The sequence below is a fragment of the Arachis hypogaea genome, chromosome 3 (genome assembly GCF_003086295.3).
Source record: "Arachis hypogaea cultivar Tifrunner chromosome 3, arahy.Tifrunner.gnm2.J5K5, whole genome shotgun sequence".
NCBI lineage: Eukaryota > Viridiplantae > Streptophyta > Magnoliopsida > Fabales > Fabaceae > Arachis > Arachis hypogaea.
In genome coordinates this window covers 57,829,676-57,857,239 of record NC_092038.1, presented here as the reverse complement: position 1 = coordinate 57,857,239, position 27,564 = coordinate 57,829,676, and the positions used below count along the sequence as shown (strand labels likewise).

Below are 27,564 nucleotides of genomic sequence, written 5' to 3'. Positions count from 1 at the left end.
TATTTTGCTTATTGCAGTGGCATAAGATGGTAACAGCAATATCCTAACCATATATTCATTCGCCTAACATATACTGCATCCTACCTATATAAAAGTACCCTAAGTATGACAATACATCTATGCTTTAACAAAAAGCATAAAATGAAAAACAACACCAACCTCAAAGTTGGCTACCCCTGCAATGTGCCAAGTCGCGTTTAGTCTATTAATATATCCATTGTGATTATCAGTGCGCGCCATATTCTTTAAGTAATTTGGAAATATGATTAGAAAAGGGTAAAAGTGGGAGAAAAGGCCAAGAAATGAAAGTGAAAATATCTTAATCAACTCTGTGGACGAGATGCATATATATAGGCACCCTCCACTCTTATCTCGTTTACAGTGTAAACGAAATAAGGGCTATACACAACACGTGTACAAACGTCATATGGTTATGTCGTCTCGTGCCTTATCTTGTTTACAGTGTAAACGAGATACGTGTAATCTTATCTCGTCTACACTATAAACAAGATAAGAGATCCGACACATTTTGGCCAAAACGCTACAAATTGTTTATTTCAATAAATAAAACATTTATTTATTTAAAAAATCTAATAAAATTTGTAGCAAAATTCATAGAAAACGAAATTCAAAACTAACTCCACAACAAAATGTTCACAGCAAAATTTACAGGAATGAGATTTATAGCAAAATTTGCAGTAAATATAAATCATAACTACCTTTGCAACAAAATTCACAACAATAAAAATTGCAACAAAATTTGCAAAAAATAAAATTCGCAACAAATTTTGCAATAAAATTTTTATAGTAAAATTCACATCAATAAAATTTACAACAAAATTTGCATAAAATAAATTTCACACCAAATTCTACAACAAAGTTTTGGCAACTAAAAATGAAGCAATGAAATTCATAGAAAAACTTGCAAAAAGTAAAATTCACCGCTAAATTTTTAAAATTTTTAACAAAATTTCTCCAGCAATGCAATCCACAATAAAATTTTCAAAACAGTGATTCGTAGCTAAATGTGCAAGATTTTCTTACAAATAAGTCCGCAGAAAAAGAACTTGCAGAAAAATCTATAAGAAATAAAATTTTCCAGCATCATCCACGACCCTTCACATCTAAATCCGCAGCAATTTGTTCGCAACTAAATTCACAACAAAAATTTGCAGCTAAATTTGTCAATTTTATTGCGGTGAATTTAGCTACGAATATTACAGGGTCTAAACATGTTGATTTGTTGCAGATATTTACTTGTAAATTTTTTTTGCAGAAAATATTTGTAAGCAATATTTTTGCCTATGGTTCAAAAATTAGCTACAAATTTTACTGTGAATTTCAAAATTTGCAACAAAATTTTTATATATTTTTCTGGAATGATAGATTTACAGCAAAATTTGCAACAAATATTTACGAAAAATTTGCAAGTAAAATCCACAGCTAGTTTGCTCTTTTTTAGTAGTGTTCTTTAATATCATCTTGTTTACAATACTCTTTTTCACAAGGTGATTACTCAATTGCTCAAGAGAAACATCATTCTTTTTATATTTCATATTCTTTTGAATTCTTTCCATGACGGAAGAAATTTGTCAATAAGTGAAGAGTCAACAATGGTATCATCCATGTGTATGTTATGTTGTTTAAAGTTATTTAAAATAAGTTCAATTTCATGTGGTGGTTTCATGACAGACTTACCATCAACCATCTTATAATTACTAAAGCAAGTGACACGAAATTTCTTACTTATTGCACTTATTGCGCCCTTAGTCATATATTTTACTTTTAACTTGTCCCATAATTCTTTTGCGTTTCTAATAATTTGGTAGACATCAAATAATACGTCACGCATGCCATTGAGAATGTGCCCAATGAATACATAGTCTTCGTTATCCAACTTTTGTCTTGTTCGAGTTTTCATAATGATCTCCCCTTCAACTTCTTGAGGTCTTGGTGTGATACGAACATATAAAATTTTTAATGTTGTGAGGAGAAAATACATCTTCATTTGTCACCGTATAAAATTTTCACTATCAAATATTTTTATTTTGATAAGATCTGAAGCTATCTTTTCAAGTGATACAATAACTAGTTTTTGTTTGTTTTATGGTGGAATTAACCATAACGATTGTGAGATTTTTGGATTGGAATTCTTGAGATTTTTTTGAAGTCTTGGAGATGAGAATGATGAAATAAAATCTGCAACAAAAAAATTAGAAAATATAATAGCATAGGATAACTTTTCAAGTCAGGTGTTTCACGTACTTTCTTTTAGGCTTAATTCGTCCCCACCAAGCCAACTACAGTGTGCAAAATGCGTTACTAGCAATTTTTTTGCAAAATACAATGAAAAATACTTGATTTATTTTTACATTTAAATAGTCATGCCTTACACCAATCATATTTTATAGAAAATATTCTCTATTCTTGCTTATGCAAATAAAGAAAGTGTTAAAATGGAGATAGACAATAGAAACGATTAAATGGATAATGGATTGTTGTGTTATATTTCACCAACCTGATGTCTTATTTATAGATACTGAATTCATATATTAGCATACTCATGAAGAGAAGCATCTTTTTTTACTAGTTACAACTCTTTAATAGGTCACTATCTTTCAATAAGTTACAAACATTCAATAAGTTACAACTCTTTAATAAGTCACAGTTTTATGAAGATGTAACCTTTCAAATATTATTATTCATATATTTTGAAAGAGTAAAGGATACTGGGAATGAAATTGGGAGATTGAGACTCAGTATTGTATTTGGTGGCTAGATACTGAAACTAAAATTTCAGTCTCCATCCACGAAATTTTAGTCTTTTTAGTATCTCCAAAAAGTGGGGACATAGGAGATCGAAATTTGTTAGGACGGGGACTAAAATTTTAATAACATTTTATTCCTAAAATACCTTCGTCCAAAATTTCATATTCCAAATCCACCCTTCACCCGTAACCCACCACACCTCTCACCCCGCCACCACCCATCACCGAAGCATAACCACTACTCCTCTGCCATCATCAAAGCATAACCATCACACCTCTACCATCACCGAATTTAACCACCACCAACAAAATGATACCAAAGAAAAAATTCAATCTCATAAACACAGATTCAACAATCGTACAATTTTAAAATCAAAATAGAAAAGAGAAGAATACAGCTGGGGAACTAGAACTGAGCGGTGTAGTAGGAAAAATAGGTAGTACAACGGCATTACACGGCATGGAACTGGAACTCAAACACGGCAGAACGGCACGGCTCGGTGCGAAACTGGAGCTCGAGCATGGTGGCACGCCATGGCAAGGCGTGGAACCAGAGCTCGAACACCGCAGCACAACATGGCAATGCACAAAACTCAAACTCAAACAGGGCGGCATGACACTGCACGATACAGAACTGGAACTCGAACATGAGGCAAACATGACGATAGTGAGTGTTGATCATCACTGCTACTAGAGAAAGAAAAAGACAAAGATGGAAAGAGGGGAGAGAGGGCATGTAAGAGAGAGAGAGATAGAGAGAGAGAGAGAGAGAGAGAGAGAGAGAGAGAGAGAGAGAACAGAGGGGAAAGAGATGGGAAGAGAGGGAGAGGGAGAGAGTGCAAGTGAGATGGGGAACAAAGGAGGAGATGGTTAGGGCTTTTTTCCTGTATTCATTTTTATTTAATAACCAAGGATAATTTGGTAATTTTACTCATTTTATTCTTTGTATTTATTTTGAACCAAATAAAATACTGAGACATAATTTAGTCATGTACATCTTACACAAAAAATAATATTGAGACTTAATTAAGTCTTTGTCTTTCAGTCTTTGTCCCTCAGTCTCTGTCTCTCAGTCTCTCTTTCAAACACTACCGTATATAATATCTATAATTACACACTTATTACATCTAAAATCATATATTTATTTCAATAGAAATTAACGAATGCAAACAAAAGTAAAAAATGTAAGTTATGGCTAACTTTGATCCCCAAATTTTGTCTTCCAAACATTTTTGAAATAGTTTTTAATTGGGTTAAGTACGATTTTTAACTTGGTTTTAAATTGTCCTTTTTCTTTAAATTTTAAATTCTACTACCAAATTATCCTCAATTAAAAAAATTATAAAATAAAAAATGAAAGAAAGAAAGTGAACGGATGAGAGAGAGAAGAGAATCACACGCGTGGAGGGGGAGGGAAGAAGAAGGGGGAAGGAAAGGTAGGGAGAAGGGAAGAAGAAGAAGAAGAAGAAGGGGGAAGGGAGGGTGGCGATGCCGCCGCAGAGAGCACAGACATCAACGCCAGCAAATCGTGGAGGAGGACATCACCATTTTGCCGTTCTGTTTATCCTCCTTGCTAGCTCGCCGATTGCCGCTTCTCCTTGCCGCTCGCCACTGCTTCGCGTCCTCGCCGCTGCTTCGCATCCTCTTCCTCGCTAGATTGTCGCAACTCCTTGCCGCTCGCCATTGCTCCTCCCATGTCGCCACTACTCTTCGCCACTGGTCCTCCATAGGGTTCTAATTCTGTTTCTAATTTGTTGATTTTGTTAACTAAGTCGATTATTCTGTTTCTATTTTTTTGTTAATTACGTTGTTTGATTTGTTAATTTGTTAATTTTGTTAAACACATTGTTGTTGTTGACTCTGATTTCATTCTGATTGATTCTATTGTTCCTCTGCTTCTGATTCTATTCCATTCTTCTGCTTCTGATATTTTCTAGTTGAAATTATGTTTTGATTTTTTTATATTTATTAGTTGAAATTTTGTTGCTGCTATTAAAATTCTATTGCATCTGTTGAAGTTCTAGTTAAAGAAGAAGAAAAAGAAGAATAGATGCTGCTGTGATGGAGAAGAAGAAAAAGAAGAATAGAAACTGAATATTTTGGTGAAGAAGGAGAAGAGTATTTTTATTTGATGGATGATTTTAAAACCAAGTTAAACCTTAGAGACAATTTTGTATGCAAATTGGGAACGATCACTCTAGATAACGTTTAATCTATATAACCAACTAACTTAATCATTGTCAATCTAGATCAATCCCCAACAACGACGCCAAAAAATTGATACGGAATTTGATGAACTCAAATATCCGCAGAACTACCGGCAAGTGCACTGGGTCGTATCAAGTAATAAAACTCACTAAGAGTGAGATCGATTCCACGAGGATTGATAGATTTAAGCAACTTTAGTCAATTAGTCATTCTAGTTAAACAAGCCATTAATGAGGATTGATGATTCAATAATGAAATAAAGGATTGAAACGTAAATGGCAAGAAATTAATTAACTGAATTAAAGAGCGAAAATGTAAAGAGCTGGGAATTTAAATTACATAAAGTAAATTGAAAGCAGATAAAGGCAGAAAAGTAAATGGCTGAAATAAAAATGGGGAAGGGAATTGATCATTAAAAGTAAAAGTATAATCAGAAAATGGGAAGGTAAGAATAGGGAAGATCATTGGGTTCAAGAGATATTGTAATCTCTAGATCAATGTGTTTCTCATCTCTCCCTCAATCATGCAACTCATTGATCTCTTGGCAAATTATGAGTGATTAAATCCCAATCCCTTGGTAATTCAATCTCTCTAAACTTAATCAATTGCCAATTCTTTGATCTAATTGCTCATGAAAAGAGATGAAGATTGGTCCTTAATTTAAAGCCACACAATCTCCTAAACCCAAGTATTGGGATGATTACATGTCACTATATCAAACCCAAAGCCAAATCTATTCACTTGTGAGAAAGAACTTCAAGCATGACTCTATAATCCCTTTCCCAAGGCTCACATAGAATTCATATGAACTCAATTTCGTTCCCAAGACAATTGAGTTCTTGAATAAAGAACAAAGATCTTTCTAGCAAATCAAATAAGAGATGAAGAGAAGAAGAAATTCAATTCTACTATTGATCCATCAAAGTACAATAGAGCTCCCTCCTCCAATGAGAGGGAAGTTAGCTACTCATAGCTCAAAGAAAAGTATAAGAAATGAAAAGTGAGATGGATGTAAGAAGTGGGAAAAGAAGACCCCTTTTGAAGTACCTTCCAAGAGTTTAAATACTACTCCTAACTAAGAAATGGAAATCCCAATTCAACTCAAATTGCAAGTAAACTTAATCTCAAATTGGGCCCATCTTGCTGAATAGAGGCATGTTGAGTGGCGTCCTACACCTTCGAGCACGCCCCTACTTTTCTTCTCAATTTGTTGCTTAGCGTGCCACCCATAGTGCACGCTCAATGGCACGCCCATGTAAACAGACTTGGTGTGCCACTTGGCTAGCACGCCTTCTTTTGGAACTCTTCAAATTGCCTTCTGTAGTGTTGGCCCAGCGTGCCACGCCTGGGGTAAGCCCCTTGATACGCCAACATTGGGATTTAGTGTGCCATTATGAAGCTTCACGCCCAGTCCCCGCTCAAGGATTTGAACTAGCGTGCCACGCCAAAGACACGCTTGTTGGCACACCCTTTATGATGATTCTTGGAGCACTCTCTGGAACTTTAACCCAACGTGCCACGCCTTCAAGCACGCCCAATGGCACGCTCATGGAGTAGAACTGGCATGCCATGCTTAAGGCACACTTGTTGACACGCACAATGTGAGGGCTCCTGGGACAGTCTTTGGACATTAAGCCCAGCGTTTCACTCCTTTGAACATGCCAAGTGACACGCTGGCTTTGCATAACTTTCATGGGGTGTCAAAGCACACGCCTTCTGACACGCCCCTATTACTTGTAAGTCTGCATTCTGGATGATTGGCATGCCACACCCACTGGAACGCCTTTGACACGCCCTTGACACGCCCTCTATCTTGAGGTTGGTGTCACGCCTTCAAGCACGCCCATTTATGTAGTCCTGGTGTGGCACTTCATATTACACGCCCTAGATACGCTTTTGTTGGAGAAGTCTGGGAGTGCCTTTGAACTTCTGACCTAGTGTGCCACGCCCTTGGCACGCCCGTGGACACACTTGTGTTGGGAGACTGGCGTGCCACGCCCTTGAAATGCCCGTGGCCATGCCTGTGTTGTTGGCCTCAAGACCCTTTTTCTGGAAACTAGGCCTGGCGTGCCATGCCCTTGGCACGCCCATGGACACGCCCTTGTTGAAGGTTGGCGTGCCACGCCTTCGAGCACGTCTAGTGGCATGCCCTTGATAATGAGTTCTAAGGTATTCTCTACAACATTGGCCTAGCGTGCCACGCCAGGGCCACGTTCAGGGCACGCCCTATATGAAGAATGGGCGTGCCACGCCTAGGGATACGCCTAGGGCACGACAGGTCTAGCTTCATCTCATAGTGCTCTCTGGTGTTCAGGCTCGGCGTGCCATGCTAGTTGGCACGTTGCTGACACGCCCAGCCTCTTTGTCTTATTTTCATCTTCTTTGCTTCTCTTTTTCTCCTGAAATTCATGAAAGACACATATTCAAAGTAATATTCTAAGAATTCATGATATATCCATTAATATTGCAATAATTTAATGAGAAATTTTTCATTCTTTAACAAAAACTCTATGAAAAAATAGATAGATAATGCAAGTCATCAGGTTTGCAAATATTTTATTTAATAACTATAAATATATATTTACGGGTACTTAACATATTTATACTTAACCCGTCTCATTTTAAATGTGATACATTTTTTATGATATTTCTCCTATTTAAAATATAATATATGCATACTTATAAAAATAAAATATAAATTACCAAAAAAACGTATAAGTTTAAAGTAATATTAAAATCATCACATTACAAATTATGAACAATTTTAAAAATTGTTTAAATTCATTAAATCTAATAATCTATCTCAAATATTCTTTTGTGTATGTTTGAGATAGCTACGGAATGAATATGGAGTAGGATGACCACTACCCATACCCGTCCTATATCCAAACAATTATTATCAAGTATTATCTGTACCTAATATAAAACCCAATTAATAGTTGAAAAATCGGATCCATTTGAAATGAAATAAGTCGAGTTAAGTTGAATTGACTCAAATTGACATGGCTAGAGGTGCGAAGGCAGAGTGAAAGTGCTAATAAAGTGTTGATCTCTTGCAGAATGAAAGATAGGCTTTTGAAGTCTTCTTGCACCATAAAATGATTTTTTTTATATATTTTGTTATAATTTTTAAATATATTTCACATCAAACAGTAATATGATCCTTAAATATTGATTTTATAAAAAAAAAATACTTATTTATTTTAAAAATAATCATTTCATGAAAAGAATAATTTTTAGACAAATTTATCCTTTATAAAAGTTAATAATTATCACGTTCTTTAATAAAGAAAGAACATCATCCTCCTTTATCTTTCTCTATCATCTAATCTACCACCATCCTTCCATCAAATATACCTTTATCATCATTATCTCTACCTCCATTAAGTTCAACACCAACACCTGTACTTAATCATTAACATACACCTCCATTTTCATCTCACTATCAATTCCTAACCACCAAACACAGTGCCAAATCTAGAAGCAACAATGTTGTATCTGTTGATTTGGATTTTAGATTTCGAAAAAAGAGATAAGAGAAGAAGGGTGGGATGAGGCAAAGAAGATGGAAATTGGCACGAGACTGAGAAGAAGAGGAAGGAAAGTTCGTAGTGGTAGTAAGATTTTTAAAAAATGAAAGAAAAATAACACGATACTAGTAGAGTAAGGAGTCATTACTGTTTCTGCTGTTCAAGACGAGAGAGCTTTGTTGGAAATGGAAGAAGTGATGTGCCATTACTGTTTTTACCTTTTGCTCTCATTTTTTTCTTTCACTATCTTCACAACTGCATTAAGATGACCTCCTTCTTTGCTACATTTTTTGTGGCTTATTCTTCTTGTTTTTTTTTCTTTATAAAAAAAATCTGAATGCCTTGTTATTGATGATATTAGATTTGAAGTGTTATTGGTGACGGTGACCATGGAGAAAAAAAAAAAGATATGATGCAATCGAAGAGAAGAAAATAGCTAATGCAATGATAATGATAAAAATAGTAAATACAGTATAAGTGGGATTGGAATTGAAGTTAAAAAAAATTAAACATCAGGAATAATTTAATTGGTCCCTATACCAATTTTTTTTTTCAATTAAATCTCTCTTAGTAATAATTAGTTTAATTGTATAGAGACCAAATTAAAAATAAAATTTGTACAGTAACTCAAATAAAAAAAAAGTATAAGAACTCAATTAAAAATAAATTTGTGCAAAGACTCAATAAAAAAATGTAAGAACTTAATTAAAAATTTTATAAAACTATAAAAACCAACCGAATAATTAAATTATTTAATTTGGTAGTGGGGGGCAAAATTTATATAACATTATAATTATTTTTATAATAAAAATAATATATGTATATAAAAAATTAAATATTAAATTATTTATTAATTATTATATATCTGTGTATAAATATGTATTGTTTAACTTATTTTTAATGTGTATTTTATATTTTAATATATATTTTATACAAATAATTATTTTTTATGTACATATAACATAATTATTGTTATGATTATATTTTATTATTGTAAAATATGATTAGCCTTCAAAATATCTAATATATAAATTACAATACTAAAATAGTAATTTAAATAATAATATATAATTTAAATTTCTATTATTTTAGGTTTTATATTTTAAAAAATTAAATAATTTTTCTGTTAACTACCATCAAAATTTCTCTCTTTTTATATATATTACTAAATAATTATTTAAAAATTCACTTCCTAACACAATTAGAAGTCGACTCTTATTTATATTTATAGTTAAAAAAGTTCTTTCAATTAATACAGTTGTTATGAAAAAATTAAAGCTAATTTGAAAATAAGATAAATAATATTCTTTTAAGTTGATTTTTAAAAAAGAACACTAATTTCGTTTAAATTTGAGAATTGATCATTCTAAGTTTTAACGAATTTCTAATATAAAATTTTTAAATTGACGATTAAGTACCAAAAGTTGAGTAAAAATTTATTGTGGGGTCAAATTTAATAATCTAATGGGGGCAAATAAATATTATTATCATATACTACTAAAAAAAATTCCAAATTGTAGTGGGTTTGCCCCCACAACAATGTATGTAGAACCGTCCCTGGTTAGGAAAGCCGTTAGGTAGAAAAAGCGACAAGCAACTCCTTCCACCATGAAGAACTGAAGCGGAGGATTACGGAAGAAGATTAGGAAGGAGATCTTGGCGTTCTGAATTCAAAGACGACACTACTCATGGCGAATCCGATGGAGGTAGAGAGGATCTGATGATAAAAGAGAGGGTCTATGAGTTGATTATTGGAGATAAATAGGTTAATGTAAATTAATTAATTATTAATATAAATTAATGTAGTTTTGTTTATTTTTTGCTCGTAACCTCTTGATTCCATTTACTTTTTCTTAAACATTTTATCTATCATCCGAATTAACTGTTGCAGCAATCTCTTTCAACGTAGCATAGGCCTTATTCTTATTCGGCAGGCATTATTTATAATCAAAACTTGAAAGAAGGCATCTTTAATTTGGTGAGGAGACAAAGGTGGTGATAGGCGAAACACAGAAAAGCAAAGTTGAGCACTGTACATAACTATCACATAGGGGAGAACTATCTCTGGTCAGTGGTCAATTCAAAAATAGGAGGACCAGAGTACTTATGCTCCTTTCCAGTTCTACAACAACTATATGATAACCTTTCTTAATTCCTATTGTTTTCAGGGCATCCTTACCTTTACTATGTACCTTTTTCTCCCTTTAGTAAAATAACAAGCTAATGTGATCTGATAGCAGAAATATCCGCAATACGAAATTCTAATATCATGCGGAATATATATATATATATATATATATATATGTGGAGTTAATAATCCTTTTAAAATATACATAATAAAATTTAAATATGTGGTTCACTTGTCTAAAGAGTAGTAGATATAGTCTCTGACTCTCTGTTAAAAAATAAATATATTTCAATTGTAAAAAAGTTTATTTTGACATAAACAATAAAAATTAATAATAAACCAATTATTTTACATTTCAAAATAATTAGCTATAAAAATCCAATTAGTAATTAATTTATCAAACATCAATATAACGTATTAAAAATTAAAATTGACAGTATAATATTCGATTTAAATACATGCAAAACTAGAATAAATATTTAATAAACAAATTATAACTAATAATTACAATTAAATTAATTAATTAATTAATATTTACTAATTTTTACATTTCATACAACTTAACAAATTTTAATAACATGACAACTTAATCTACATGTATAAAAACATTGAATCTATAAAGTACTCTAATTATAATTACATGCTCAATTTCTTAAAAGAGGAAAATTATCAAAACTAACTTCGAAGTCGATCGCTCCCACAAAATACCAAGTCGCGTTTAGGCAACTAATGTCTCTATTCCTGCGTCTGCGTGCGCCATAAAATCTGAGTATCTCACAAATATCAACAAAAACGTTTGAGAAAGGGAGAATTAAAGGAAATGGAAGAGAAAAGAGACCAAAGAGACGCTGTGAACGAGTTTCTTATATAGGCGCGTCCAAGCCTTATTCCATTTAGAGGGAAATGAAATAAGGTTGTTCACATCTCGTTTACACTATAAACAAGACACGTTACACAACACGTTTATAAATGTGATACGTGCAATCGAAAATGTGTCTTATCTCATTTACACTGTAAACGAGAAATGCTCAAAGTGAGATCGTTTACAATTTAAACGAGTTGGTAAAAAGATGGATTTCGATAAAAACAGTACACTACAAATTACCTATTTTATTAAATCAAATATTTATTTTATTTATTTAAAAAAAATCTAAACAAATGATACTAATATTTCTTCTTAATTGTTTCACTCTATTTGTTGTTCCAAAAGCAGTTTTAGAGCCATGAGGGTGAAATTTAATCTGTAAAGTTTAAAAATGATATAAAAACCAAAAAATGAGTTGTCTTAGATTTATTTTAATCGTGTACCTAAATGTGCTTTAGTAAAAGCTAAGCATCAATGTTCTTCCTTCGACTCTATAAATACAGACAGCTCCATATGTATTATTATTACTTACAAGCATTTCGTTACAACACTCGAAACCATATATATTATACATCCAGAAAGACACACACACACACCCCACCCATCATAATAATAATCATCATCGTTGAAAGCAGTAATAAGAAAACACAAATGGGAGCAAAGAGGTCGTCATTTTGCAACGTATTCACGGCATGCTTTTCGAGAGGAAGCAGTTACGACGATTACTACTGGGAAGGCAGCAGCAGCGGCAGAAGAATATTTGCGAGCGACGAAGACAGAGGGCGTTGGGTTGGAGAGCCCGGCATTGATAGAAAAGCTTCTGATTTCATTGCTAGATACTATGCCGCGCGAGTCACTGACTCAGAAAGCCAATTCGCATCTTGAGATATAAAACAATAGTATACTTTCTTCTTCAGACCATGTTGTAGCGTTTAATTAATTTCCCTACTTAGCTTACTCCCTCTCTCTGTCTCCCAATATCTCAAATTTTTAATTGGTTGTTATATTTTTCCATTTGCAGAAATAATGTGGTCATTGATAATGTAAAGAAAATTGATTCATTGTTATTATGACTAGTAATCTTTATTTCGTTTTGTTCTTGTCCTTCACTCCCTTAGCTTGTTCTTCCAAAAATATCTATATGGTTTTCTGAGCCAGACGTGAAGTTGTGTTTGAAAACAGTCTTTGAGCCAGAAATATTTAAAAAAAAATGACTTGAACTTTATTTTGTCTTCAACACTCAATCAATTTCGTCATTCCATTATATAGTTAAAGCAATTTTTTGGCTTTCATTTATTCTGAATTTTTTAAATAAATATTTTAAATATATTTTATTTACTGATAAAGATAATTTAGCCACAATTTACATTTTTGTGTCTTATTACTTATTTTATTTATATAGAAATAGTTATGGTTATATCTCCTTTACGAGATAAAATATAAATAAGACAAATAAAACGGGTGCACCTATGATACAGGAAAAGTCTATATATCTCATTTACAGTATAAACTAGTGTTAAATCCGTACGTACGATGCAAGAAATTAAATTTTAATTTGACATGGTTAGTAAAATAATATTTTATAACCATAAATTTCTCGAGTTTAGTATCGTGTTGTCATCGTCATTATATAATAAATGTATTGAATATGTTGTGTTATCTTTATTTAAAGTAAAATATAAATGGAATTGTTTAAAATATATAATATTCTTGAATCATAAGAAAAGAGACCTGGAATGAAAAGAACATATATAACTGTATTAATAGTATGTCAATTTTGCACACTTTACATCAAAAGACTAATGAAAGTTTATCGCAACCTACTATTTTACTAACCTCATTAGAAAAGCAATTGGTATATGATGTTGTGCTCCCTGTTACACATTTCATTTCAAGTATAAAAGTAGAGTTATAGATAAATTTATTATATCTACAATAAATATTTGTAAAAAAGCATAAATCATAACATGTTATTAAAATGAAAATATTAATTTTCTTACTTAAATATTATTAAAAAGTTCTTTGAACTCGACATTTGTTGTTGATGACTTTAGATTGCCTTCTATGTGAAGAATTAGAACTTTTAGGCCACTGTGACTCTTAACTCTTGACAAAGCAATAAAGTTGCCCATGGGTGAACATTGATTTTGGTAGGTAAAACCCTACATCTGATAATTGACTCTGACTCTTGTTTATGGTCATTGCAAAGCACACTGTCAATGAAAATTATCTCCGTTGGATCAAGTTCATTCTTAGAATGTATACTTTGTCGCTAGTATTTCTACAGGTCACTATTGTCGCTCCAATTACGTTGTTGCCAAGTTCGTTAACTGTTAACCTTTTTCCGTTGCATAAACATGAAGTCTGGTCTATATTTCGCAGTAGCATTACCATGACTTTTGACTTCAAACTCAACTTGTGGTTGGGTAGTCCCAAACATTTGAAGTCATTTAGGAATTCTGGTGTGAACCACTCCTGTTGTACATCTTCATTCTCATCAGCTTGATATATTGTATCAGAACTTAGATACTCATTTTCTATTAATGACATGTCATCTTAAACGGTTTTAGGGTTATTTTTCATTTATTTTCTTAGGTTTTTAATCAAATTTCTTATGTTTTCTAATAAAATTTAATAAATAATCAAATATTTGGAGTTGAAAAAGTGTTATTGTATTTTCAGTAGTTTTTAGGCTCAAAACAAGTAAGAATTAAAGCTTTTTTACAAGAAAAATAGAAAGATAGCAAAAGCATGCCCTAAAGACACCTAAAACTCAAAATTGCATGCACGCCCGGCGGCCATGCTTATATGCCCGGCGTACAAGTTTCTAGCCCCAATCTCATCACTTCAAGTGGACATAACTTGAGCTACAAATGTCCAAATGAGGCGGCTTTAGCTGCATTAGAAAGCTAACGTCCAGAGTTTCAAAACAATATGCATATGTCTATAATGGACATTTAGTTTGAGCCACGCACCACCACCATCTTTTTAACACATGAAATCAGCACCCAAGGTCCGCCCAGGGGATAGCACCCTACGCCCAGCGGAAGTCTCCTGCGCCTGGCGGACAGCATCCCATGCCCAGCGGACTCCTCCAAACCTCGAAGCACGCCCGGGGGACTCCATACACATTCCTGGTAGATTGATGTCTCTGGAGTGTGATTTTTTCCTTTTGCCCAATTTCTTCTAATGCAAGCCCAATTTAAAGCTAATTACAACTTTCAGAAAGCAATAATTAAGGCCCAAGCGTAATTATCCACATTATTAGAGTCTTAACTACATCTAAAATGTTGAAGATTCTAGAAGATTAGTTATTAATTCTCTCTAAAAACATAAAAGATTTGGTTGTTAAGATTTGTTTCAAGATTAGATTTGAGTTATGGTTTTGATTTGAATTTGAAGTAAGTAGTTAGTTATCTTATCTTTCTCTCTAAAGGACAAGATTATGATTAGTTTTGAATTTGAATTCTAGAATTTAAGATATAAATAAGTGAACCTTGTTCACAAAAGGGGCATCCGGGGGAGGATCTTTGGATCGCTATCGTGTCTCTCTGTCTCTTTTTTTATCTTGTTTTTCTTTCACTTTTTCATGGGTAACTAATTCTTTGTCAAAGGGTTAGGAGCTCTGTTTATGTTTTCTATGGGTTATTAATCTACGCTTATTTTATTTTAAAGTTTGCGTTAATCTATTTCTATGGGTTAGTGTGGATCCATCTCTGCTTGAGGGTGAAGCGTGTGTAGTCTATTCTCCTTAATGATCCTACTCAAAACGCCACAGACAAGGTCGGATCTTCCGAATCAGAGAATGATGCATCATAAGGTTCTAGCCTCTACCACAGAGACCCTAATCTCCCCGTAAATTGGCTGAACTGGTGTCTCAAGAAGTCCCCAATGAGGTTGTGGATTAGCCGTCTGAGAGATGTATGATTCAAGCTGGTGGTGCGTGCTTTCCACTGAAGTATTCACACGAACCCAAGTAGACGTGGGTGTTTGCCAGGCACGTTCATCTTAGTATGATAAACAGAGCTAATTGCCATTGATCATCTTATTCACCATGTTGCAGTATGAATATACATCTTAGAATTAATCAATCACGGATCGAAAAAGAAACAGTAATACTTTTATTAATTTATAGCACTCAGCAGGGCTTTGGTGGACGAAATTGTGATCAATACTTTTCACAACTCAAATAATCCCCGGTGATGAACCCAAAGACTTGGTGTTCAATACCATGGCATAAACACAACTTCGCACAACTAACCAGCAAGTGTACTGGGTCGTCCAAGTAATAAACCTTACGCGAGTAAGGGTCGACCCACAGAGATTGTTGGTATGAAGCAAGCTATGGTCACCTTGTAAATCTTAGTCAGGCAAACTCAAATGATTATGAATGATGAATAAAACATAAAGATAAAGATAGAGATACTTATGTAATTCATTGGTGGGAATTTCAGATAAGCGTATGAAGATGCTGTGTTCCTTCCGTCTCTCTGCTTTCCTACTGTCTTCATCCAATCCTTCTTACTCCTTTCCATGGCAAGCTGTATGCAAGGGGTTTCACTGTTGTCAGTGTCTACCTCCCATCCTCTCAGTGAAAATGTTCAATGCACCCTGTCACGGCACGACTATTCATCTGTCGGTTCTCAATCAGGTTGTAATAGAATCCAATGATTCTTTTGCGTCTGTCACTAACGCCCAGCCTTCAGGAGTTTGAAGCTCGTCACAGTCATTCAATCATTGAATCCTACTCAGAATACCACAGACAAGGTTTAAACCTTCCGGATTCTCTTGAATGCCGCCATCAATTCTAGCTTATACCACGAAGATTCCGGTTAAAGAATCCAAGAGATATCCACCCAATCTAAGGTAGAACGGAGGTGGTTGTCAGGCACACGTTCATAGGTGAGAATGATGATGAGTGTCACGGATCATCACATTCATCAAGTTGAAGAACAAGTGATATCTTAGAACAAGAACAAGCGGAATTGAATAGAAGAACAATAGTAATTGCATTAATACTCGAGGTACAGCAGAGCTCCACACCTTAATCTATGGTGTGTAGAAACTTCACCGTTGAAAATACATAAGTGATAGTGTGATTATTGGCTTCGACCCCAGAGAGGGAACCAGAAGAACCAAGATAAAAATACAATAGAAAAAGGTCCTATTTATAAAGAACTAGTAGCCTAAGGTTTACAAAGATGAGTAAATGACATAAAAATCCACTTCCGGGCCCACTTGGTGTGTGCTTGGGCTGAGCATTGAAGCATTTTCGTGTAGAGACTCTTCTTGGAGTTAAACGCCAGCTTTTGTGCCAGTTTGGGCGTTTAACTCCCATTCTTGTGCCAGTTCCGGCGTTTAACGCCGGGCATTCTTGAGCTGATTTGGAACGCCGGTTTGGGCCATCAAATCTCGGGCAAAGTATGGACTATTATACATTGCTGGAAAGCCCAGGATGTCTACTTTCCAACGCCATTGAGAGCGCGCCAATTGGGCTTTTTTAGCTCTAGAAAATCCACTTTGAGTGCAGAGAGGTCAGAATCCAACAACATCTGCTGTCCTTTTTAGTCTCTGAATCAGATTTTTGCTCAAGTCCCTCAATTTCAGCCAGAAAATACCTGAAATCACAGAAAAACACACAAACTCATAGTAAAGTCCAGAAATGTGAATTTTAACTAAAAACTAATAAAAATATACTAAAAACTAACTAAAACCTACAAAAAACATACTAAAAACAATGCCAAAAACGTACAAATTATCCGCTCATCACAACACCAAACTTAAATTGTTGCTTGTCCCCAAGCAACTGAAAATCAAATAAGATAAAAAGAAGAGAATATACTATAGACTCCAAATTATCAATGAAACTTAGCTCCAATTAGATGAGCGGGACTTTTAGCTTTTTGCCTCTGAATAGTTTTGGCATCTCACTCTATCCTTTGAAATTCAGAATGATTGGCTTCTTTAGGAACTCAAAATCCAGATAGTGTTATTGATTCTCCTAGTTAAGTATGATGATTCTAGAACACAGCTACTTTATGAGTCTTGGCCGTGGCCCAAAGCACTCTGTCTTCCAGTATTACCACCGGATACATACATGCCACAGACACATAACTGGGTGAACCTTTTCAGATTGTGACTCAGCTTTGCTAGAGTCCCCAATTAGAGGTGTCCAGGGTTCTTAAGCACACTCTTTTTGCCTTGGATCACAACTTTATTTTTTATTTTTTTTCTCTCTCTTTTTTTCTTTTTTTTCTTTTCTTTCTTTCTCTTTCTCTTTTTTTTCGAAATTTTTTTTTGTATTCACTGCTTTTTCTTGCTTCAAGAATCATTTTTATGATTTTTCAGATCCTCAATAACATGTCTCCTTTTTCATCATTCTTTCAAGAGCCAACAATTTTAACATTCATGAACAACAAATTCAAAAGACATATGCACTGTTCAAGCATACATTCAGAAAACAAAAAGTATTGTCACCACATCAAAATAATTAAGCTAGTTTTAAGGATGAATTCGAAATCATGTACTTCTTGTTCTTTTGCAATTAAAACATTTTTCATTTAAGAAAGGTGATGAATTCATAGGACATTCATAACTTTAAGGCATAGACACTAAGACACTAATGATCATAAGACACAAACATAGATAAACATAAGCATAAATTTTCGAAAAACAGGAAAATAAAGAACAAGGAGATTAAAGAACAGGTCCACCTTAGTGATGGTGGCTTGTTCTTCCTCTTGAAGATCTTATGGAGTACTTGAGCTCCTCAATGTCTCTTCCTTGCCTTTGTTGCTCCTCTCTCATGATTCTTTGATCTTCTCTAATTTCATAGAGGAGAATGGAATGTTCTTGGTGCTCCAGCCTTAGTTGTCCCATGTTAGAACTCAATTCTCCTAGGGAGGTGTTCAGTTGCTCCCAATAGTTTTGTGGAGGAAAATGCATCCCTTGAGGTGAATCTCTCCATCTCCCATGACTCGAAGGAGGAGGCTTTTTCCTTCCCTTTCCTCTTTCTAGAGGTTTCTCCAGCCTTGGATGCCATAAATGGTTATGGAAAAGCAATGCTTTTACCACACCAAACTTAAAAGGTTTGCTCGTCCTCGAGCAAAAGAAGAAAGAAGAGAGTAGAAGAAGAAGAAATAGAGGAGATGGAAATGGCTTTGTGGTTCGGCCAAAGGGGGAGAAGTAGTGTTTAGGGTGTGTGAAAATGAAGGAGTGAAGGTGAGGTTTTATGAAGGATGGATGTGAGTGGTGAAGAGAAAGATGGGATTTGATAGGTGAAGGGTTTTTGGGGAAGAGGTGTTGAGGTAATTGGTGAATGGGTGAAGAAGAGAGAGAGTGGTGGGGTAGGTGGGGATCCTGTGGGGTCCACAGATCCTGAGGTGTCAAGGAAAAGTCATCCCTGCACCAAGTGGCGAGCAAAATTGCTCCCTGTGCCAATTCTGGCGTTAAACGCCTGGCTGGTGCCCATTTCTGGCGTTTAACGCCAGTCTGGTGCCCCTTTCTGGCGTTAAACGCCCAGAATGGTGCCAGACTGGGCGTTAAACGCCCATCTGCTAGCCTTACTGGCGTTTAAACGCCAGCAAGTTCTCCTCCAGGGTGTGCTGTTTTTCTTTTTCAATTGATTTTGTGACTTCTCATGATCATCAACCTATAGAAAACATAAAATAACAAAGGAAAATAGATAAAATATAACATTGGGTTGCCTCCCAACAAGCGCTTCTTTAATGTCAGTAGCTTGACAGAGGGCTCTCATGGAGCCTCAAAGATGCTCAGAGCAATGTTGGGACCTCCCAACACCAAACTTAGAGTTTGAATGTGGGGGTTCAACACCAAACTTAGAATTTGGTTGTGGCCTCCCAACACCAAACTTAGAGTTTGACTGTGGGGGCTCTGTTTGGCTCTGTTTTGAGAGAAGCTCTTCATGCTTCCTCTCCATGGTGACAGAGGGATATCCTTGAGCCTTAAACACAAAGGATTCTTCATTCACTTGAATGATCAATTCTCCTCTATCAACATCAATCACAGCCTTTGCTGTGGCTAGGAAGGGTCTGCCAAGGATGATGGATTCATCCATGAACTTCCCAGTCTCTAGGACTATGAAATCAGCAGGGATGTAATGGTCTTCAACTTTTACCAGAACATCCTCTACAAGTCCATAAGCTTGTTTTCTTGAATTGTCTGCCATCTCTAGTGAGATTTTTGTAGCTTGCACCTCAAAGATCCCTAGCTTCTCCATTACAGAGAGAAGCATGAGGTTTACACTTGACCCTAGGTCACACAAGGCCTTCTTGAAGGTCATGGTGCCTATGGCACAAGGTATTGAGAACTTTCCAGGATCTTGTCTCTTTTGAGGTAATTTCTGCCTAGACAAGTCATCCAGTTCTTTGGTGAGCAAAGGGGGTTCATCCTCCCAAGTCTCATTGCCAAATAACTTGTCATTTAGCTTCATGATTGCTCCAAGGTATTTAGCAACTTGCTCTTCAGTGACATATTCATCCTCTTCAGAGGAAGAATACTCATCAGAGCTCATGAATGGCAGAAGTAAATCCAATGGGATCTCTATGGTCTCAGTGGGAGCCTCAGATTCCCATGGTTCCTCATTGGGAAACTCATTGGAGGCCAGTGGACGTCCATTGAGGTCTTCCTCAGTGGCGTTCACTGCCTCTCCCTCCTCTCCAAATTCGGCCATGTTGATGGCCTTGCACTCTCCTTTTGGATTTTCTTCTGTATTGCTTGGAAGAGTACTAGGAGGGAGTTCAGTAATTTTCTTACTCAGCTGACCCACTTGTGCCTCCAAATTTCTAATGGAGGACCTTGTTTCAGTCATGAAACTTTGAGTGGTTTTGATTATATCAGAGACCATGGTTGCTAAGTCAGAGTTGTTCTGCTTAGAACTCTCTGTCTGTTGCTGAGAAGATGATGGAAAAGGCTTGCCATTGCTAAACCTGTTTCTTCCACCATTATTGTTGTTAAAACCTTGTTGAGGTCTCTGTTGATCCTTCCATGAGAGATTTGGATGATTTCTCCATGAAAGATTGTAGGTGTTTCCATAGGGTTCTCCCATGTAATTCACCTCTTCCATTGAAGGGTTCTCAGGATCATAAGCTTCTTCTTCAGATGAAGCTTCCTTAGTACTGCTTGGTGCATTTTGCATTCCAGACAGACTTTGAGAAATCAAATTGACTTGCTGAGTCAATATTTTGTTCTGAGCCAATATGGCATTCAGAGTATCAATCTCAAGAACTCCTTTCTTCTGATTTGTCCCATTGTTCACAGGATTCCTTTCAGAAGTGTACATGAATTGGTTATTTGCAACCATTTCAATTAGTTCTTGAGCTTCTGTAGGCGTCTTCTTCAGATGAAGAGATCCTCCAGCAGAGCTATCCAAAGACATCTTGGACAGTTCAGACAAACCATCATAGAAAATACCTATGATGCTCCATTCAGAAAGCATATCAGAGGGACACTTTCTGATTAATTGTTTGTATCTTTCCCAAGCTTCATAGAGGGATTCTCCTTCCTTCTGTTTGAAGGTTTGGACTTCCACTCTAAGCTTACTCAATTTTTGAGGTGGAAAGAACTTTGCCAAGAAGGCATTGACTAGCTTTTCCCAAGAGGTCAGGCTTTCTTTAGGTTGTGAGTCCAACCATGTCCTAGCTCTGTCTCTTACAGCAAAAGGGAATAGCATAAGTCTGTAGACCTCAGGGTCAACCCCATTGGTCTTGACAGTGTCACAGATTTGCAAGAATTCAGCTAAAAACTGATGAGGATCTTCCAATGGAAGTCCATGAAACTTGCAATTCTGTTGCATTAGAGAAACTAATTGAGGCTTAAGCTCAAAGTTGTTTGCTCCAATGGCAGGGATAGAGATGCTTCTCCCATAGAAGTCGGGAGTAGGTGCAGTAAAGTCACCCAGCACCTTCCTTGCATTGTTGGCATTGTTGTTGTTTTCGGCTGCCATGGGTTCTTCTTCTTTGAAGATTTCTGTTAGGTCCTCTATAGAGAATTGTGCCTTAGCTTCTCTTAGCTTTCGCTTCAAGGTCCTTTCAGGTTCAGGATCAGTCTCAACAAGAATGCTTTTGTCTTTGCTTCTGCTCATATGAAAGAGAAGAAAACAAGGAAATATGGAATCCTCTATGTCACAGTATAGAGATTCCTTGAGGTGTCAGAGGAAAAGAAAAATAGAAGGCAGAAGTAGAAGAATTCGAACTTATCAATGAAAGATGGAGTTCGAATTGTGCATTGAGGAGTAGTGTTAGTCCATAAATAGAAAGATGTGAGAAGAGGGGAAGTAATTTTCGAAAATTAAGTAAAAGATTTTGAAAACCACTAATTGATTTTCGAAAACCAAGAGTAGAAAAGTAATCAAGTGATTTTTGAAAAAGATTTTGAAATTAGAAATAAAAAAGATTTGATTGAAAACTATTTTGAAAAAGATGTGATTAGGAAGATATGATTGGTTTTAAAAAGATGTGATTGAGAAGATATGATTTGAAAAACATTTTAAAAAGATTTGATTTTAAAAATTAATAACTTGGCTAACAAGGAAAGATATGATTCAAACATTAAACATTTCTCAACAGAAAAGGCAACATACTTGAAATGTTGAATCAAATCATTAATTGATAGCAGGTATCCTTGAAAATAAAAAGAAATTGGTTTTGAAAAAGATTTGATTGAAAAGAATTGATTTGAAAAAGATTTGATTTTGAAAAGATTTTGAAAACTTAAAAAAATTTGATTTGAAAACAAAATCTTCCCTCTTGTGCCATCCTGGCGTTAAACGCCCAGAATGATGCACATTCTGGCGTTTAACGCCCAAACTACTACCCTTTTGGGCGTTAAACGCCCACCCAGGCACCCTGGCTGGCGTTTAAACGCCAGTTTGCCTTCCTTACTGGGCGTTTTGAACGCCCAGCTTTTTCTGTGCAATTCCTCTGCAGTATGTTCTGAATCTTCAATTCTCTGTATTATTGACTTGAAAAGACACAAATTAAAAATATTTTTGGATTTTTAATAATGAGGAAAAATCAAAATGCAACTAAAATCAAATAACAATGCATGCAAGACACCAAACTTAGCAGTTTGTATACTACTGACACTAACAAAATGAGAATGCATATGAGAAACACAAACACTCAAGTCAAGAGAATTTAAAGATCAGAGCAATGAAACCATCAAGAACAACTTGAAGATTAATGAAGACACATGCATGAATGCAAAAAGAACAGAAACATCCAATTGACACCAAACTTAACATGAGACTCTAGACTCAAACAAGAAATATATTTTTGGATTTTTTTTTTCGAAAATTAAGTGAAGAAGAAAATAAAGATATCAAAATTCTTAATGAGAATTCCAGGAATCATGCAATGTTAGTCTAAAGCTCTAGTCTAAAGGAATTAGACATGGCTAGTCAAGCTTCAGCAGGACATTGCATTCAAGAGCTAAATTGATGAGAATCAATCAGCTTTGGTGATGATAAGAACATCATCTTGAAACACTAGAATTCATTCTTAAGAACTCTGAAGAAAAATACCTAATCTAAGCAACAAGATGAACCGTCAGTTGTCCAAACTCAACAATCCCCGGCAACGGCGCCAAAAACTTGGTGGACGAAATTGTGATCAATACTTTTCACAACTCAAATAATCCCCGGTGATGAACCCAAAGACTTGGTGTTCAATACCATGGCATAAACACAACTTCGCACAACTAACCAGCAAGTGTACTGGGTCGTCCAAGTAATAAACCTTACGCGAGTAAGGGTCGATCCCACAGAGATTGTTGGTATGAAGCAAGCTATGGTCACCTTGTAAATCTTAGATAGGAAAACTCAAATGATTATGAATGATGAATAAAACATAAAGATAAAGATAGAGATACTTATGTAATTCATTGGTGGGAATTTCAGATAAGCGTATGAAGATGCTGTGTTCCTTCCGTCTCTCTGCTTTCCTACTGTCTTCATCCAATCCTTCTTACTCCTTTCCATGGCAAGCTGTATGCAAGGGTTTCACTGTTGTCAGTGGCTACCTCCCATCCTCTCAGTGAAAATGTTCAATGCACCCTGTCACGGCACGACTATTCATCTGTCGGTTCTCAATCAGGGTGGAATAGAATCCAATGATTCTTTTGCGTCTGTCACTAACGCCCAGCCTTCAGGAGTTTGAAGCTCGTCACAGTCATTCAATCATTGAATCCTACTCAGAATACCACAGACAAGGTTTAAACCTTCCGGATTCTCTTGAATGCCGCCATCAATTCTAGCTTATACCACGAAGATTCCGGTTAAAGAATCCAAGAGATATCCACCCAATCTAAGGTAGAACGGAGGTGGTTGTCAGGCACACGTTCATAGGTGAGAATGATGATGAGTGTCACGGATCATCACATTCATCAAGTTGAAGAACAAGTGATATCTTAGAACAAGAACAAGCGGAATTGAATAGAAGAACAATAGTAATTGCATTAATACTCGAGGTACAGCAGAGCTCCACACCTTAATCTATGGTGTGTAGAAACTCCACCGTTGAAAATACATAAGTGATAGTGTGATCATTGGCTTCGGCCCCAGAGAGGGAACCAGAAGAACCAAGATAAAAATACAATAGAAAAAGGTCCTATTTATAAAGAACTAGTAGCCTAAGGTTTACAAAGATGAGTAAATGACATAAAAATCCACTTCCGGGCCCACTTGGTGTGTGCTTGGGCTGAGCATTGAAGCATTTTCGTGTAGAGACTCTTCTTGGAGTTAAACGCCAGCTTTTGTGCCAGTTTGGGCATTTAACTCCCATTCTTGTGCCAGTTCCGGCGTTTAACACCGGGCATTCTTGAGCTGATTTGGAACGCCGGTTTGGGCCATCAAATCTCGGGCAAAGTATGGACTATTATACATTGCTGGAAAGCCCAGGATATCTACTTTCCAACGCCGTTGAGAGCGCGCCAATTGGGCTTTTGTAGCTCCAGCAAATCCACTTTGAGTGCAGGAAGGTCAGAATCCAACAGCATCTGCAGTCCTTTTTAGTCTCTGAATCAGATTTTTGCTCAAGTCCCTCAATTTCAGCCAGAAAATACCTGAAATCGCAGAAAAACACACCAACTCATAGTAAAGTCCAGAAAAGTGAATTTTAACTAAAAACTAATAAAAATATACTAAAAACTAACTAAAACCTACCAAAAACATACTAAAAACAATGCCAAAAAGCGTACAAATTATCCGCTCATCAGGCTCCTTCCCTCAACCTAGGAGGTTTAGAAACTCATATTGATGTAAAATACAAAGTAAAACTCGAAAATAATGTCTATGGTGTGCGTCCTCCCCAAATGAAGAATGTAAAATACACTTTAAATACTAAACAGATGACTAGTAAGGGTAAAACATTCTATTTAGTACTACAATCCACTTATGAGGCCCACTTGGTGAGTGTTTGGGCTGAGCTTTGATGAGATCCACGTGCTATGAGGCTCCTAGGGCGTTGAACGCTGGCTAGGGGTCCTTTTTGGGTGTTTGGACGCTGGGCTCTGCTCTTTGGGCGCTGGACGCTTGGAAGGGGTCGAGAAGCTGGCATTGGACGCCAGCTTTGGACCTTCTAATCCGAAGCAAAGTATGAACTATTATGCATTTCTGGAAAGTTCTGGAAGTCAGCTTTTCATAGCCGTTAAGAACGCTCTATTTTCACTTCTGTAGCTCCGGAAAAGCTCTTCCAAGTGCAGGTAGGTCAGATTTGGACAGCATCTGCAGTGCTTTCTCTGTCTCTGAATTAAACTTCTACTCCACCTCCTCAATTTCAGCCAAAAATTACCTGAAATTGTACAAAAACACAAAACACATAGTGGAATCCAAAAATGTGAATTTAACACTAAAACCTATAAAAACTTAATAAAAACAAAACAAAACATACTAAAAACTATATGAAAATGATCCCAAAAAACGTATAAAATATCTGGTCATCAGTTCACATAGTTGAATATCTCCTTTTTAAGTCCCCTTTCGTACTCGACACAGGCCCATTCTTGGAAATCAACTAGATCTCCTTGGCAAGTCCTAGAAAAGTGACACAAGTCATTAATTCCCAGGTATATTCAGCAACAGACATATCCTCCTACTTCAATTGCATTAGCTCTAACTCCTTCGTGGTGCGAATTGCTTGAAAGAAATACTTCTTATAAAACTCCATCTTGAACTTGCTCCAAAAAATATCGATAACTTCTGATTACAAGGTACAACATGCCTCCTGCCACCAATGTTGAGCATCTTCCATTAACATGTGGGTCATTAATTTTACATACTATACTTCGGGGAATCGCTGGGTTTCCAAAAACTCCTCCACAGCCCAAAACCACTTATTTGCATCCGAAGCGTCAACAGTTTTCTTAAATCGGGTTGGACCAATCTTAAGAAAATCAGCAAGGGTCATGGATCTATAGTCTCAAATCACGTTGCTCGCACCACTACCAAGATTCCCATCTTGACGTCCTCGCACTAGTTTATACCTCATCCATGTCCATGAGTCACCATTTAGGTCCTGTCTAACCAAACAATTGATATTAAGATGATCAGTCTCAATATCTTAAGTCTAGTGCTTCAAAGTCCCAAAAGCATGCTCATAAATAATTATGCTATATTTATCAGTCAAATATCCTAAATAGCATATAAACACGATCTAGAGTATGCTCAGTAGTATAGTCAATCCGTTCCACAGGTTTCACGTAAACGAACTGCTCTAATACCATAATGTAACACTAGGTGCAACTTCTTGCCTTTTCTAGGTAGTGAGCTTGTCTTCTTTGGGCCTACGCCTTCAAGATTGTTTTTGTGTTGATTTTTATCCTAATTTACTTGATTTTGGCCTGAAACCACAATTATTCTAACACAACTCCAAATATATGATTAATTATCAAAATATCACTAAAAACATAAAAATTTGATTCAAAAACTAAGAAAATTAATAAAAAAAGCTTAAAAAGTGGTTAAGATGACGTGTCATCGGTAAACTATTTGTATTTTATTGTTTACTTTTACGGCATTCACATTTTCTAGTAAGAATGCGTGGATTCATTCTCACCCTAAAATTGTCAACCCTTTTTAGAGGACTAGAAGAACTCAATGCGAAGCTGCGAATGAGTTAAAAGATTTAATTGCGAGTCAAGTTGTTGAATTTATTTTTTCTTCACCCCTTGTTATTCAAGGTTCTTATTCCTTTACAAAGGGGTAGGTATAGTATCGGAGTTTATTTGTTTAACTATAATATATTATTAGTAATTATGCGTATATATATTTATTTAGATATATTTGTGCCTGATGGTTGATGAAAAAGAAAAATTATTAGCTTTTTTCTTGAAACCAAAAGAAGTTAACGTCGTAATGGCTCAATATTTAATAGACATAAAAAGAAAATAAGTTAGTGATGTCTTACTTTTAGTATGATCATGACGTGATAGAGGTTAGATCATTACTTACAGGACTTGTCCAGAAAAATATAAATAAAAATAAATTTGTACTACATTTTTTGACTTGATCCCACCAAGAACAAAAATACTTTTGGTGCACTTATGTGATTGGTAGCCTTTTCTTGTTTTTTGTTCAACCTTAAATCAATTAATTAAAAATTTAAATATATTTTTTTCAAACAGAGAGAGCCACGGAGAGAGAAAAAGAGACAAAGACTAAATTAAATTTTTGTATTGTGTTTTGTTTAAAATGTACAAAATTGAGTTATGTCTCAGAATTCTACTTGATTGAAGATAAATATAGAGACTGAAATATAAAATTACTAAAAAGATTCCTATTAATTAAAGAAAATTAAAATAGAGGCATAATAAGCCACTTAAACCATTAATGAGAAAACTAAAGCCATTGGTGAAAAGATTGAATTTTTGAGGTATAGTAAGATATAGGCCCACGAACAATCAATCATGTACACACAATAATCATTGTGAATTCAAACTCACATCGTAAACTTAAGAGTTTAGAATGCTAAATAAGATCACAAATCAAATAAAAAAAACTAGAACTTTTTTCCATAACATTAAGGTAAAAAGGAAAGGATATAAAAGCAA

The 27,564-nt window shown here is 35.4% G+C and overlaps 1 non-coding gene across 1 annotated transcript; it reads left to right on the top strand.

Annotated features, from left to right (window-relative positions):
* Nucleotides 1–20,950: 20,950 nt before the first annotated feature.
* On the top strand, nt 20,951–21,058 carry LOC112792821 (small nucleolar RNA R71). The gene has a single exon (XR_003197543.1). It is a non-coding gene; the product is annotated as a small nucleolar RNA R71 (small nucleolar RNA).
* Nucleotides 21,059–27,564: the final 6,506 nt, after the last annotated feature.